Source organism: Brienomyrus brachyistius, chromosome 2 (genome assembly GCF_023856365.1).
Source record: "Brienomyrus brachyistius isolate T26 chromosome 2, BBRACH_0.4, whole genome shotgun sequence".
NCBI classification, from domain to species: Eukaryota; Metazoa; Chordata; class Actinopteri; order Osteoglossiformes; family Mormyridae; genus Brienomyrus; species Brienomyrus brachyistius.
In genome coordinates this window covers 38793391-38806541 of record NC_064534.1, presented here as the reverse complement: position 1 = coordinate 38806541, position 13151 = coordinate 38793391, and the positions used below count along the sequence as shown (strand labels likewise).

At 44.4% G+C, this 13151-nt stretch overlaps 10 non-coding genes and 1 pseudogene across 10 annotated transcripts; all 11 read right to left on the bottom strand.

Annotated features, from left to right (window-relative positions):
• Positions 1-961: 961 nt before the first annotated feature.
• Positions 962-1080, bottom strand: LOC125730885 (5S ribosomal RNA). Its single transcript, XR_007391178.1, has one exon. It is a non-coding gene; the product is annotated as a 5S ribosomal RNA (ribosomal RNA).
• A 1071-nt stretch (positions 1081-2151) lies between these two features.
• Positions 2152-2270, bottom strand: LOC125736420 (5S ribosomal RNA). The gene has a single exon (XR_007395699.1). It is a non-coding gene; the product is annotated as a 5S ribosomal RNA (ribosomal RNA).
• Positions 2271-3354: 1084 nt separating this feature from the next.
• Positions 3355-3463, bottom strand: LOC125732034 (5S ribosomal RNA; annotated as a pseudogene).
• A 1077-nt stretch (positions 3464-4540) lies between these two features.
• Positions 4541-4659, bottom strand: LOC125736996 (5S ribosomal RNA). The gene has a single exon (XR_007396263.1). It is a non-coding gene; the product is annotated as a 5S ribosomal RNA (ribosomal RNA).
• Positions 4660-5737: 1078 nt separating this feature from the next.
• LOC125734981 (5S ribosomal RNA) lies at positions 5738-5856 on the bottom strand. The gene has a single exon (XR_007394282.1). It is a non-coding gene; the product is annotated as a 5S ribosomal RNA (ribosomal RNA).
• A 1078-nt stretch (positions 5857-6934) lies between these two features.
• LOC125736431 (5S ribosomal RNA) lies at positions 6935-7053 on the bottom strand. Its single transcript, XR_007395709.1, has one exon. It is a non-coding gene; the product is annotated as a 5S ribosomal RNA (ribosomal RNA).
• Positions 7054-8131: 1078 nt separating this feature from the next.
• LOC125736380 (5S ribosomal RNA) lies at positions 8132-8250 on the bottom strand. The gene has a single exon (XR_007395660.1). It is a non-coding gene; the product is annotated as a 5S ribosomal RNA (ribosomal RNA).
• A 1075-nt stretch (positions 8251-9325) lies between these two features.
• Positions 9326-9444, bottom strand: LOC125737288 (5S ribosomal RNA). Its single transcript, XR_007396554.1, has one exon. It is a non-coding gene; the product is annotated as a 5S ribosomal RNA (ribosomal RNA).
• Positions 9445-10523: 1079 nt separating this feature from the next.
• On the bottom strand, positions 10524-10642 carry LOC125730901 (5S ribosomal RNA). Its single transcript, XR_007391193.1, has one exon. It is a non-coding gene; the product is annotated as a 5S ribosomal RNA (ribosomal RNA).
• Positions 10643-11717: 1075 nt separating this feature from the next.
• On the bottom strand, positions 11718-11836 carry LOC125737287 (5S ribosomal RNA). Its single transcript, XR_007396553.1, has one exon. It is a non-coding gene; the product is annotated as a 5S ribosomal RNA (ribosomal RNA).
• A 1078-nt stretch (positions 11837-12914) lies between these two features.
• On the bottom strand, positions 12915-13033 carry LOC125734565 (5S ribosomal RNA). Its single transcript, XR_007393872.1, has one exon. It is a non-coding gene; the product is annotated as a 5S ribosomal RNA (ribosomal RNA).
• Positions 13034-13151: the final 118 nt, after the last annotated feature.

Here is a 13151-nt window from a genome sequence, read left to right as displayed (position 1 = left end):
GCCCCTCCATCCAATCGGCAGTGCCGGAACCACACCAAACATTCACCAAACTACTCAGCCGGCAGCCTACCACAATTATTCCATTCTTTCCGCATCCGCACACTTCCTTCTTTTTAACTCCTTTTCACTACAGCACAGGTTAATCGCCGCACGTTCCCCGCCGGCAAACATTACTCCTTTGCCTACTGCATGCAGGCTTCTCTTAACGACCCTCTGTTATCAACTCCGCTAACAGCCACAAAATCTCCGCCGCACGAAGCCCACTGGTAGCTGCTGAATCACATGCTTCCCCAAAACGTTACGCTGTCAGAACACTGGGAGCTACACACACCAACAAGTCCATAATGCAGGCTGCAGCCAGAACAATTTTCTACATTCAAACATCGACGGCCTCTTCTCTCTAAAAATTCACCAGACCGCTTCTACCACCAGCAAAGAAGTTTCCATCCCTAATTCCTCTGTGATTCCCACTAACCTAAACATTAAGCTGGCATTGAAGGGTGTGAATTACCCCGGCCAATCTGTTCTTTTAAATACAGCTTTTAGCAAGTTTTGAAAGGAGAAGAGCAGAACTTGCTATGCCAATAATATCGAGTCTTCTGTGGCGAAGTGGTTTTTGCATAGAAAACAAAGCGGTCAGTTGAAGAGGAATAATATCAGTACTTTGTTTAAAACTGTGTGTAAAAAGCTGTCTCTTTATCATTAACAATAAGTTGTAAAACGTGAATGGGGAGTGACAGTCTTCAAGTTTGTGAGAAGATCGCGCCCTGGTGGAATAAAGGCACGAACAGCTTACAGCACCTAGAATTGCCAGGCAGTATTTAGAGTAAAACGGTGTGTAAAAGCTGCCTTTATGAATGAGAGAAAAAAGAAATATATAAAATAGTAAAATGGAAGGGGAGTGATAGATTTAAATTAATCGTGAAGTGGAGTGCCCGCTGTATAAAGTAAAAGTGAGAAAAGCTTACAGCACCTGGTATTCCCAGGTGGTCTCCCTTCCAAGTACTAAACAGACCTTACCCTGCTTAGCTTCCGAGATCGGACGAGATCGGGTGTGTTCAGGGTGGTACGCCCGTAAGCGAGAGACACTACCAAAAACAGCTCTTTTGCATTACATGCGTCTATACATGCCAGTTAGTCCCATTGGATCCTACTCCTGTTTTTTTTTTTATCGAACTCACACTGCAGCCCCACCATCCAATTGGCAGCGCCGGACCCACACCAAACATTCACCAAACTACTCAGCCGGCAGCCTACCACAATTATTCCATTCTTTCCGCATCCGCACACTTCCTTCTCTTTAACTCCTTTTCACTACCGCACAGGTTAATCGCCGCACGTCCCCCGCCAGCAAACATTACTCCTTTGCCTACCGCATGCAGGCTTCTCTTAACGACCCTCTGTTATCAACTCCGCTAACAGCCACAAAATCTCCGCCGCACGAAGCCCACTGGTAGCTGTTGAATCACATGCTTCCCCAAAACGTCGCGCTGTCAGAACACTGGGAGCTACACACGCCAACAAGTCCATACTGCAGGCTGCAGCTAGAACAATTTTCTACATTCAAACATCGACGGCCTCTTCTCTCTAAAAATTCACCAGACCGCTTCTACCACCAGCAAAGAAGTTTCCATCCCTAATTCCTCTGTGATTCCCACCAACCTAAACATTAATCTGGCATTGAAGGATGTGAATTACCCCGGCCAACCTGCTCTTTTAAATACAGCTTTTAGCAAGTTTTGAAAGGAGGAGAAGAGCAGACCTTGCTATGCCAACAATATCAAGTCTTCTGTGGCGAAGTGGTTTTTGCATAGAAAACAAAGCGGTGAGTTGAAGAGGAATTATATCAGTACTTTGTTTAAAACTGTGTGTAAAAAGCTGTCTCTTTATCATTAACAATAAGTTGTAAAACGTGAATGGGGAGTGACAGTCTTCAAGTTTGTGAGAAGATCGCGCCCTGGTGGAATAAAGGCACGAACAGCTTACAGCACCTAGAATTGCCAGGCAGTATTTAGAGTAAAACGGTGTGTAAAAGCTGCCTTTATGAATGAGAGAAAAAAGAAATATATAAAATAGTAAAATGGAAGGGGAGTGATAGATTTAGATTAATCGTGAAGTGGAGCGCCCCCTGTATAAAGTAAAAGTGAGAAAAGCTTACAGCACCTGGTATTCCCAGGTGGTCTCCCTTCCAAGTACTAAACAGACCTTACCCTGCTTAGCTTCCGAGATCGGACGAGATCGGGTGTGTTCAGGGTGGTACGGCCGTAAGCGAGAGACACTACCAAAAACAGCTCTTTTGCATTACATGCGTCTATACATGTCAGTTAGTCCCATTGGATCCTACTCCTGTTTTTTTTTTTATCGAACTCACACTGCAGCCCCACCATCCAATTGGCAGCGCCGGACCCACACCAAACATTCACCAAACTACTCAGCCGGCAGCCTACCACAATTATTCCATTCTTTCCGCATCCGCACACTTCCTTCTCTTTAACTCCTTTTCACTACCGCACAGGTTAATCGCCGCACGTCCCCCGCCGGCAAACATTACTCCTTTGCCTACCGCATGCAGGATTCTCTTAATGCCCTTCTGTTATCAACTCCGCTAACAGCCACAAAATCTCTGCCGCACGAAGCCCACTGGTAGCTGTTGAATCACATGCTTCCCCAAAACGTCGCGCTGTCAGAACACTGGGAGCTACACACACCAACAAGTCCATACTGCAGGCTGCAGCCAGAACAATTTTCTACATTCAAACATCGATGGCCTCTTCTCTCTAAAAATTCACCAGACCGCTTCTACCACCAGCAAAGAAGTTTCCATCCCTAATTCCTCTGTGATTCCCACTAACCTAAACATTAATCTGGCATTGAAGGGTGTGAATTACCCCGGCCAACCTGCTCTTTTAAATACAGCTTTTAGCAAGTTTTGAAAGGAGGAGAAGAGCAGATAATATGCCAATAATATCGAATATTCTGTGGTGAAGTGGTTTTTGCATTGAAAACAAAGCGGTGAGTTGAAGAAGAATTATATCAGTACTTTGTTTAAAACTGTGTGTAAAAAGCTGTCTCTTTATTATTAACAATAAGTTGTAAAACGTGAATGGGGAGTGACAGTTTTCAAGTTTGTGAGAAGATCGCGCCCTGGTGGAATAAAGGCACGAACAGCTTACAGCACCTAGAATTACCAGGCAGTATTTAGAGTAAAACGGTGTGTTAAAGCTGCCTTTATGAATGAGAGAAAAAAAAAAAAAAAATATATATATATATATAAAATAGTAAAATGGAAGGGGAGTGATAGATTTAAATTAATCGTGAAGTGGAGCGCCCCCTGTATAAAGTAGAAGTGAGAAAAGCTTACAGCACATGGTATTCCCAGGAGGTCTCCCATGGAAGTACTAACCAGACCCTACCCTGCTTGGCTTCTGAGATCAGGCGTGTTCAGGGTGGTATGGCCGTAAGCGAGAGACTCTACCAAATACAGCCCTTTTGCATTACACGCGTCTATACATGCCAGTTAGTCCCTTTGGATCTTACTCCTGTTTTTTTTTTTTTTTTTATCTGACACACACTGCAGCCCCACCATCCACTCGGCAGCGCCGGACCCACATCAAACATTCACCAAACTACTCAGCCGGCAGCCTACCACAATTATTCCATTCTTTCCGCATCCACACACTTCCTTCTCTTTAAGTCCTTTTCACTATGGCACAGGTTAATCGCCGCACGTCCCCCGCCGGCAAACATTACTCATTTGCCTACCGCATGCAGGCTTCTCTTAAAGACCCTCTGTTATCAACTCTGCTAACAGCCACAAAATCTCCGCCGCACGAAGCCCACTGGTTGCTGTTGAATCACATGCTTCCCCAAAACGTCACGCTGTCAGAACACTGGGAGCTACACACGCCAACAAGTCCATACTGCAGGCTGCAGCCAGAACAATTTTCTACATTGAAACATCGACGGCCTCTTCTCTCAAAAAATTCACCAGGCCGCTTCTACCACCAGCAAAGAAGTTTCCATCCCTAATTCCTCTGTGATTCCCACTAACCTAAACATCAACCTGGCATTGAAGGGTGTGAATTACCCAGGCCAAACTGCTCTTTTAAATACAGCTTTTAGCAAGTTTTGAAAGGAGGAGAAGAGCAGATAATATGCCAATAATATCGAGTCTTCTGTGGCGAAGTGGTTTTTGCATAGAAAACAAAGCGGTGAGTTTAAGAGGAATTATATCAGTACTTTGTTTAAAACTGTGTGTAAAAAGCTGTCTCTTTATCATTAACAATAAGTTGTAAAACGTGAATGGGGAGTGACAGTCTTCAAATTTGTGAGAAGATCGCGCCCTGGTGGAATAAAGGCACGAACAGCTTACAGCACCTAGAATTACCAGGCAGTATTAAGAGAAAAACGGTTTCCAAAAGCTGCCTTTATGAAAGAGAGAAAAATATATATATATATAAAATAGTAAAATGGAAGGGGAGTGATAGATTTAAATTAATCGTGAAGTGGAGCGCCCCCTGTATAAAGTAAAAGTGAGAAAAGCTTACAGCACCTGGTATTCCTGGGTGGTCTCCCATCCAAGTAGTAACCAGACCCTACTCTGCTTAGCTTCCGAGATCAGACGAGATCGGGCGTGTTCAGGGTGGTATGGCCGTAAGCGAGAGATGCTACCAAAAACAGCCCTTTTGCATTACACTCGTCTATACATGCCAGTTAGTCCCATTGGATCCTACTCCTGTTTTTTTTTTTTTTTTATCTGACTCACACTGCAGCCCCACCATCCAATCGGCAGCGCCGGACCCACACCAAACATTCACCAAACTACTCAGCCGGCAGCCTACCACAATTATTCCATTCTTTCCGCATCCGCACACTTCCTTCTTTTTAACTCCTTTTCACTACCGCACAGGTTAATCGCCGCACGTCCCCCGCCGGCAAACATTACTCCTTTGCCTACTGCATGCAGGCTTCTCTTAACGACCCTCTGTTATCAACTCCGCTAACAGCCACAAAATCTCCGCCGCACGAAGCCCACTGGTACCTGCTGAATCACATGCTTCCCCAAAACGTCGCGCTGTCAGAACACTGGGAGCTACACACACCAACAAGTCCATACTGCAGGCTGCAGCCAGAACAATTTTCTACATTCAAACATCGACGGCCTCTTCTCTCTAAAAATTCACCAGACCGCTTCTACCACCAGCAAAGAAGTTTCCATCCCTAATTCCTCTGTGATTCCCACTAACCTAAACATTAAGCTGGCATTGAAGGGTGTGAATTACCCCGCACAATCTGTTCTTTTAAATACAGCTTTTAGCAAGTTTTGAAAGGAGAAGAGCAGAACTTGCTATGCCAATAATATCGAGTCTTCTGTGGCGAAGTGGTTTTTGCATAGAAAACAAAGCGGTCAGTTGAAGAGGAATAATATCAGTACTTTGTTTAAAACTGTGTGTAAAAAGCTGTCTCTTTATCATTAACAATAAGTTGTAAAACGTGAATGGGGAGTGACAGTCTTCAAATTTGTGAGAAGATCGCGCCCTGGTGGAATAAAGGCACGAACAGCTTACAGCACCTAGAATTACCAGGAAGTATTTAGAGTAAAACGGTTTCTAAAAGCTGCCTTTATGAATGAGAGAAAAAAAAATATATATATATAAAATAGTAAAATGGAAGGGGAGTGATAGATTTAAATTAATCGTGAAGTGGAGCGCCCCCTGTATAAAGTAAAAGTGAGAAAAGCTTACAGCACCTGGTATTCCCAGGTGGTCTCCCATCCAAGTACTAACCAGACCCTACCCTGCTTAGCTTCCAAGATCAGACGAGATCGGACGTGTTCAGGGTGGTATGGCCGTAAGCAGGAGATGCTACCAAAAACAGCACTTTTGCATTACACGCGTCTATACATGCCAGATAGTCCCATTGGATCCTACTCCTGGTTTTTTTTTTTTTATCTGACTCACACTGCAGCCCCACCATCCAATCGGCAGCGCCGGACCCACACCAAACATTCACCAAACTACTCAGCCGGCAGCCTACCACAATTATTCCATTCTTTCCGCATCCGCACACTTCCTTCTTTTTAACTCCTTTTCACTACCGCACAGGTTAATTGCCGCACGTCCCCCGCCGGCAAACATTACTCCTTTGCCTACTGCATGTAGGCTTCTCTTAACGACCCTCTGTTATCAACTCCGCTAACAGCCACAAAATCTCCGCCGCACGAAGCCCACTGGTAGCTGCTGAATCACATGCTTCCCCAAAACGTCGCGCTGTCAGAACACTGGGAGCTACACACACCAACAAGTCCATACTGCAGGCTGCAGCCAGAACAATTTTCTACATTCAAACATCGACGGCCTCTTCTCTCTAAAAATTCACCAGACCGCTTCTACCACCAGCAAAGAAGTTTCCATCCCTAATTCCTCTGTGATTCCCACTAACCTAAACATTAAGCTGGCATTGAAGGGTGTGAATTACCCCGGCCAATCTGTTCTTTTAAATACAGCTTTTAGCAAGTTTTGAAAGGAGAAGAGCAGAACTTGCTATGCCAATAATATCGAGTCTTCTGTGGCGAAGTGGTTTTTGCATAGAAAACAAAGCGGTCAGTTGAAGAGGAATAATATCAGTACTTTGTTTAAAACTGTGTGTAAAAAGCTGTCTCTTTATCATTAACAATAAGTTGTAAAACGTGAATGGGGAGTGACAGTCTTCAAATTTGTGAGAATATCGCGCCCTGGTGGAATAAAGGCACGAAGAGCTTACAGCACCTAGAATTACCAGGAAGTATTTATAGTAAAACGGTTTCTAAAAGCTGCCTTTATGAATGAGAGAAAAAAAAAAATATATATATATAAAATAGTATAATGGAAGGGGAGTGATAGATTTAAATTAATCGTGAAGTGGAGCGCCCCCTGTATAAAGTAAAAGTGAGAAAAGCTTACAGCACCAGGTATTCCCAGGTGGTCTCCCATCCAAGTACTAACCAGACCCTACCCTGCTTAGCTTCCAAAATCAGACGAGATCGGACGTGTTCAGGGTGGTATGGCCGTAAGCAGGAGATGCTACCAAAAACAGCCCTTTTGCATTACACGCGTCTATACATGCCAGATAGTCCCATTGGATCCTACTCCTGGTTTTTTTTTTTTTATCTGACTCACACTGCAGCCCCACCATCCAATCGGCAGCGCCGGACCCACACCAAACATTCACCAAACTACTCAGCCGGCAGCCTACCACAATTATTCCATTCTTTCCGCATCCGCACACTTCCTTCTTTTTAACTCCTTTTCACTACCGCACAGGTTAATTGCCGCACGTCCCCCGCCGGCAAACATTACTCCTTTGCCTACTGCATGTAGGCTTCTCTTAACGACCCTCTGTTATCAACTCCGCTAACAGCCACAAAATCTCCGCCGCACGAAGCCCACTGGTAGCTGCTGAATCACATGCTTCCCCAAAACGTCGCGCTGTCAGAACACTGGGAGCTACACACACCAACAAGTCCATACTGCAGGCTGCAGCCAGAACAATTTTCTACATTCAAACATCGACGGCCTCTTCTCTCTAAAAATTCACCAGACCGCTTCTACCACCAGCAAAGAAGTTTCCATCCCTAATTCCTCTGTGATTCCCACTAACCTAAACATTAAGCTGGCATTGAAGGGTGTGAATTACCCCGGCCAATCTGTTCTTTTAAATACAGCTTTTAGCAAGTTTTGAAAGGAGAAGAGCAGAACTTGCTATGCCAATAATATCGAGTCTTCTGTGGCGAAGTGGTTTTTGCATAGAAAACAAAGCGGTCAGTTGAAGAGGAATAATATCAGTACTTTGTTTAAAACTGTGTGTAAAAAGCTGTCTCTTTATCATTAACAATAAGTTGTAAAACGTGAATGGGGAGTGACAGTCTTCAAATTTGTGAGAATATCGCGCCCTGGTGGAATAAAGGCACGAACAGCTTACAGCACCTAGAATTACCAGGAAGTATTTAGAGTAAAACGGTTTCTAAAAGCTGCCTTTATGAATGAGAGAAAAAAAAATATATATATATATAAAATAGTAAAATGGAAGGGGAGTGATAGATTTAAATTAATCGTGAAGTGGAGCGCCCCCTGTATAAAGTAAAAGTGAGAAAAGCTTACAGCACCTGGTATTCCCAGGTGGTCTCCCATCCAAGTACTAACCAGACCCTAACCTGCTTAGCTTCCAAGATCAGAGGAGATCGGGCGTGTTCAGGGTGGTATGGCCGTAAGCGAGAGATGCTACCAAAACCAGCCCTTTTGCATTACACGCGTCTATACATGCCAGTTAGTCCCATTGGATCCTACTCCTGGTTTTTTTTTTTTATCTGACTCACACTGCAGCCCCACCATCCAATCGGCAGCGCCGGACCCACACCAAACATTCACCAAACCACTCAGCCGGCAGCCTACCACAATTATTCCATTCTTTCCGCATCCGCACACTTCCTTCTTTTTAACTCCTTTTCACTACCGCACAGGTTAATCGCCGCACGTCCCCCGCCGGCAAACATTACTCCTTTGCCTACTGCATGTAGGCTTCTCTTAACGACCCTCTGTTATCAACTCTGCTAACAGCCACAAAATCTCCGCCGCACGAAGCCCACTGGTAGCTGCTGAATCACATGCTTCCCCAAAACGTCGCGCTGTCAGAACACTGGGAGCTACACACACCAACAAGTCCATACTGCAGGCTGCAGCCAGAACAATTTTCTACATTCAAACATCGACGGCCTCTTCTCTCTAAAAATTCACCAGACCGCTTCTACCACCAGCAAAGAAGTTTCCATCCCTAATTCCTCTGTGATTCCCACTAACCTAAACATTAAGCTGGCATTGAAGGGTGTGAATTACCCCGGCCAATCTGTTCTTTTAAATACAGCTTTTAGCAAGTTTTGAAAGGAGAAGAGCAGAACTTGCTATGCCAATAATATCGAGTCTTCTGTGGCGAAGTGGTTTTTGCATAGAAAACAAAGCGGTCAGTTGAAGAGGAATAATATCAGTACTTTGTTTAAAACTGTGTGTAAAAAGCTGTCTCTTTATCATTAACAATAAGTTGTAAAACGTGAATGGGGAGTGACAGTCTTCAAGATTGTGAGAAGATCGCGCCCTGGTGGAATAAAGGCACGAACAGCTTACAGCACCTAGAATTACCAGGAAGTATTTAGAGTAAAACGGTTTCTAAAAGCTGCCTTTATGAATGAGAGAAAAAAAAATATATATATATAAAATAGTAAAATGGAAGGGGAGTGATAGATTTAAATTAATCGTGAAGTGGAGCGCCCCCTGTATAAAGTAAAAGTGAGAAAAGCTTATAGCACCTGGTATTCCCAGGAGGTCTCCCATCCAAGTACTAACCAGACCATACCCTGCTTGGCTTCCGAGATCAGACGAGATCGGGCGTGTTCAGGGTGGTATGGCCGCAAGCGAGAGATGCTACCAAAAACAGCCCTTTTGCATTACACGCGTCTATACATGCCAGTTAGTCCCATTGGATCCTACTCCTGGTTTTTTTTTTTTTTGTCTAACTCACACTGCAGCACCACCATCCAATCGGCAGCGCCGGACCCACACCAAACATTCACCAAACTACTCAGCCGGCAGCCGACCACAATTATTCCATTCTTTCCGCATCCGCACACTTCCTTCTTTTTAACTCCTTTTCACTACCGCACAGGTTAATCGCCGCACGTCCCCCGCCGGCAAACATTACTCCGTTGCCTACTGCATGCAGGCTTCTCTTAACGACCCTCTCTTATCAACTCCGCTAACAGCCACAAAATCTCCGCCGCACGAAGCCCACTGGTAGCTGCTGAATCACATGCTTCCCCAAAACGTCGCGCTGTCAGAACACTGGGAGCTACACACACCAACAAGTCCATACTGCAGGCTGCAGCCAGAACAATTTTCTACATTCAAACATCGACGGCCTCTTCTCTCTAAAAATTCACCAGACCGCTTCTACCACCAGCAAAGAAGTTTCCATCCCTAATTCCTCTGTGATTCCCACTAACCTAAACATTAAGCTGGCATTGAAGGGTGTGAATTACCCCGGCCAATCTGTTCTTTTAAATACAGCTTTTAGCAAGTTTTGAAAGGAGAAGAGCAGAACTTGCTATGCCAATAATATCGAGTCTTCTGTGGCGAAGTGGTTTTTGCATAGAAAACAAAGCGGTCAGTTGAAGAGGAATAATATCAGTACTTTGTTTAAAACTGTGTGTAAAAAGCTGTCTCTTTATCATTAACAATAAGTTGTAAAACGTGAATGGGGAGTGACAGTCTTCAAGTTTGTGAGAAGATCGCGCCCTGGTGGAATAAAGGCACGAACAGCTTACAGCACCTAGAATTACCAGGAAGTATTTAGAGTAAAACGGTTTCTAAAAGCTGCCTTTATGAATGAGAAAAAAAAAAAAAAATATATATATAAAATAGTAAAATGGAAGGGGAGTGATAGATTTAAATTAATCGTGAAGTGGAGCGCCCCCTGTATAAAGTAAAAGTGAGAAAAGCTTACAGCACCTGGTATTCCCAGGTGGTCTCCCATCCAAGTACTAACCAGACCCTAACCTGCTTAGTTTCCAAGATCAGAGGAGATCGGGCGTGTTCAGGGTGGTATGGCCGTAAGCGAGAGATGCTACCAAAACCAGCCCTTTTGCATTACACGCGTCTATACATGCCAGTTAGTCCCATTGGATCCTACTCCTGGTTTTTTTTTTTTATCTGACTCACACTGCAGCCCCACCATCCAATCGGCAGCGCCGGACCCACACCAAACATTCACCAAACCACTCAGCCGGCAGCCTACCACAATTATTCCATTCTTTCCGCATCCGCACACTTCCTTCTTTTTAACTCCTTTTCACTACCGCACAGGTTAATCGCCGCACGTCCCCCGCCGGCAAACATTACTCCTTTGCCTACTGCATGTAGGCTTCTCTTAACGACCCTCTGTTATCAACTCTGCTAACAGCCACAAAATCTCCGCCGCACGAAGCCCACTGGTAGCTGCTGAATCACATGCTTCCCCAAAACGTCGCGCTGTCAGAACACTGGGAGCTACACACACCAACAAGTCCATACTGCAGGCTGCAGCCAGAACAATTTTCTACATTCAAACATCGACGGCCTCTTCTCTCTAAAAATTCACCAGACCGCTTCTACCACCAGCAAAGAAGTTTCCATCCCTAATTCCTCTGTGATTCCCACTAACCTAAACATTAAGCTGGCATTGAAGGGTGTGAATTACCCCGGCCAATCTGTTCTTTTAAATACAGCTTTTAGCAAGTTTTGAAAGGAGAAGAGCAGAACTTGCTATGCCAATAATATCGAGTCTTCTGTGGCGAAGTGGTTTTTGCATAGAAAACAAAGCGGTCAGTTGAAGAGGAATAATATCAGTACTTTGTTTAAAACTGTGTGTAAAAAGCTGTCTCTTTATCATTAACAATAAGTTGTAAAACGTGAATGGGGAGTGACAGTCTTCAAGATTGTGAGAAGATCGCGCCCTGGTGGAATAAAGGCACGAACAGCTTACAGCACCTAGAATTACCAGGAAGTATTTAGAGTAAAACGGTTTCTAAAAGCTGCCTTTATGAATGAGAGAAAAAAAATATATATATATAAAATAGTAAAATGGAAGGGGAGAGATAGATTTAAATTAATCGTGAAGTGGAGCGCCCCCTGTATAAAAGTAAAAGTGAGAAAAGCTTATAGCACCTGGTATTCCCAGGAGGTCTCCCATCCAAGTACTAACCAGACCATACCCTGCTTGGCTTCCGAGATCAGACGAGATCGGGCGTGTTCAGGGTGGTATGGCCGCAAGCGAGAGATGCTACCAAAAACAGCCCTTTTGCATTACACGCGTCTATACATGCCAGTTAGTCCCATTGGATCCTACTCCTGGTTTTTTTTTTTTTTGTCTAACTCACACTGCAGCACCACCATCCAATCGGCAGCGCCGGACCCACACCAAACATTCACCAAACTACTCAGCCGGCAGCCTACCACAATTATTCCATTCTTTCCGCATCCGCACACTTCCTTCTTTTTAACTCCTTTTCACTACCACACAGGTTAATCGCCGCACGTCCCCCGCCGGCAAACATTACTCCTTTGCCTACTGCATGCAGGCTTCTCTTAACGACTCTCTGTTATCAACTCCGCTAACAGCCACAAAATCTCCGCCGCACGAAGCCCACTGGTAGCTGCTGAATCACATGCTTCCCCAAAACGTCGCGCTGTCAGAACACTGGGAGCTACACACACCAACAAGTCCATACTGCAGGCTGCAGCCAGAACAATTTTCTACATTCAAACATCGACGGCCTCTTCTCTCTAAAAATTCACCAGACCGCTTCTACCACCAGCAAAGAAGTTTCCATCCCTAATTCCTCTGTGATTCCCACTAACCTAAACATTAAGCTCGCATTGAAGGGTGTGAATTACCCCGGCCAATCTGTTCTTTTAAATACAGCTTTTAGCAAGTTTTGAAAGGAGAAGAGCAGAACTTGCTATGCCAATAATATCGAGTCTTCTGTGGCGAAGTGGTTTTTGCATAGAAAACAAAGCGGTCAGTTGAAGAGGAATAATATCAGTACTTTGTTTAAAACTGTGTGTAAAAAGCTGTCTCTTTATCATTAACAATAAGTTGTAAAACGTGAATGGGGAGTGACAGTCTTCAAGTTTGTGAGAAGATCGCGACCTGGTGGAATAAAGGCACGAACAGCTTACAGCACCTAGAATTACCAGGAAGTATTTAGAGTAAAACGGTTTCTAAAAGCTGCCTTTATGAATGAGAGAAAAAAAATATAAATATATATAAAATAGTAAAATGGAAGGGGAGTGATAGATTTAAATTAATCGTGAAGTGGAGCGCCCCCTGTATAAAGTAAAAGTGAGAAAAGCTTACAGCACCTGGTATTCCCAGGTGGATTCCCATCCAAGTACTAACCAGACCCTACCCTGCTTAGCTTCCAAGATCAGACGAGATCGGGTGTGTTCAGGGTGGTATGGCCGTAAGCGAGAGATGCTACCAAAAACAGCCATTTTGCATTACACGCGTCTATACATGCCAGTTAGTCCCATTGGATCCTACTCCTGGTTTTTTTTTTTTTATCTGACTCACACTGCAGCCCCACC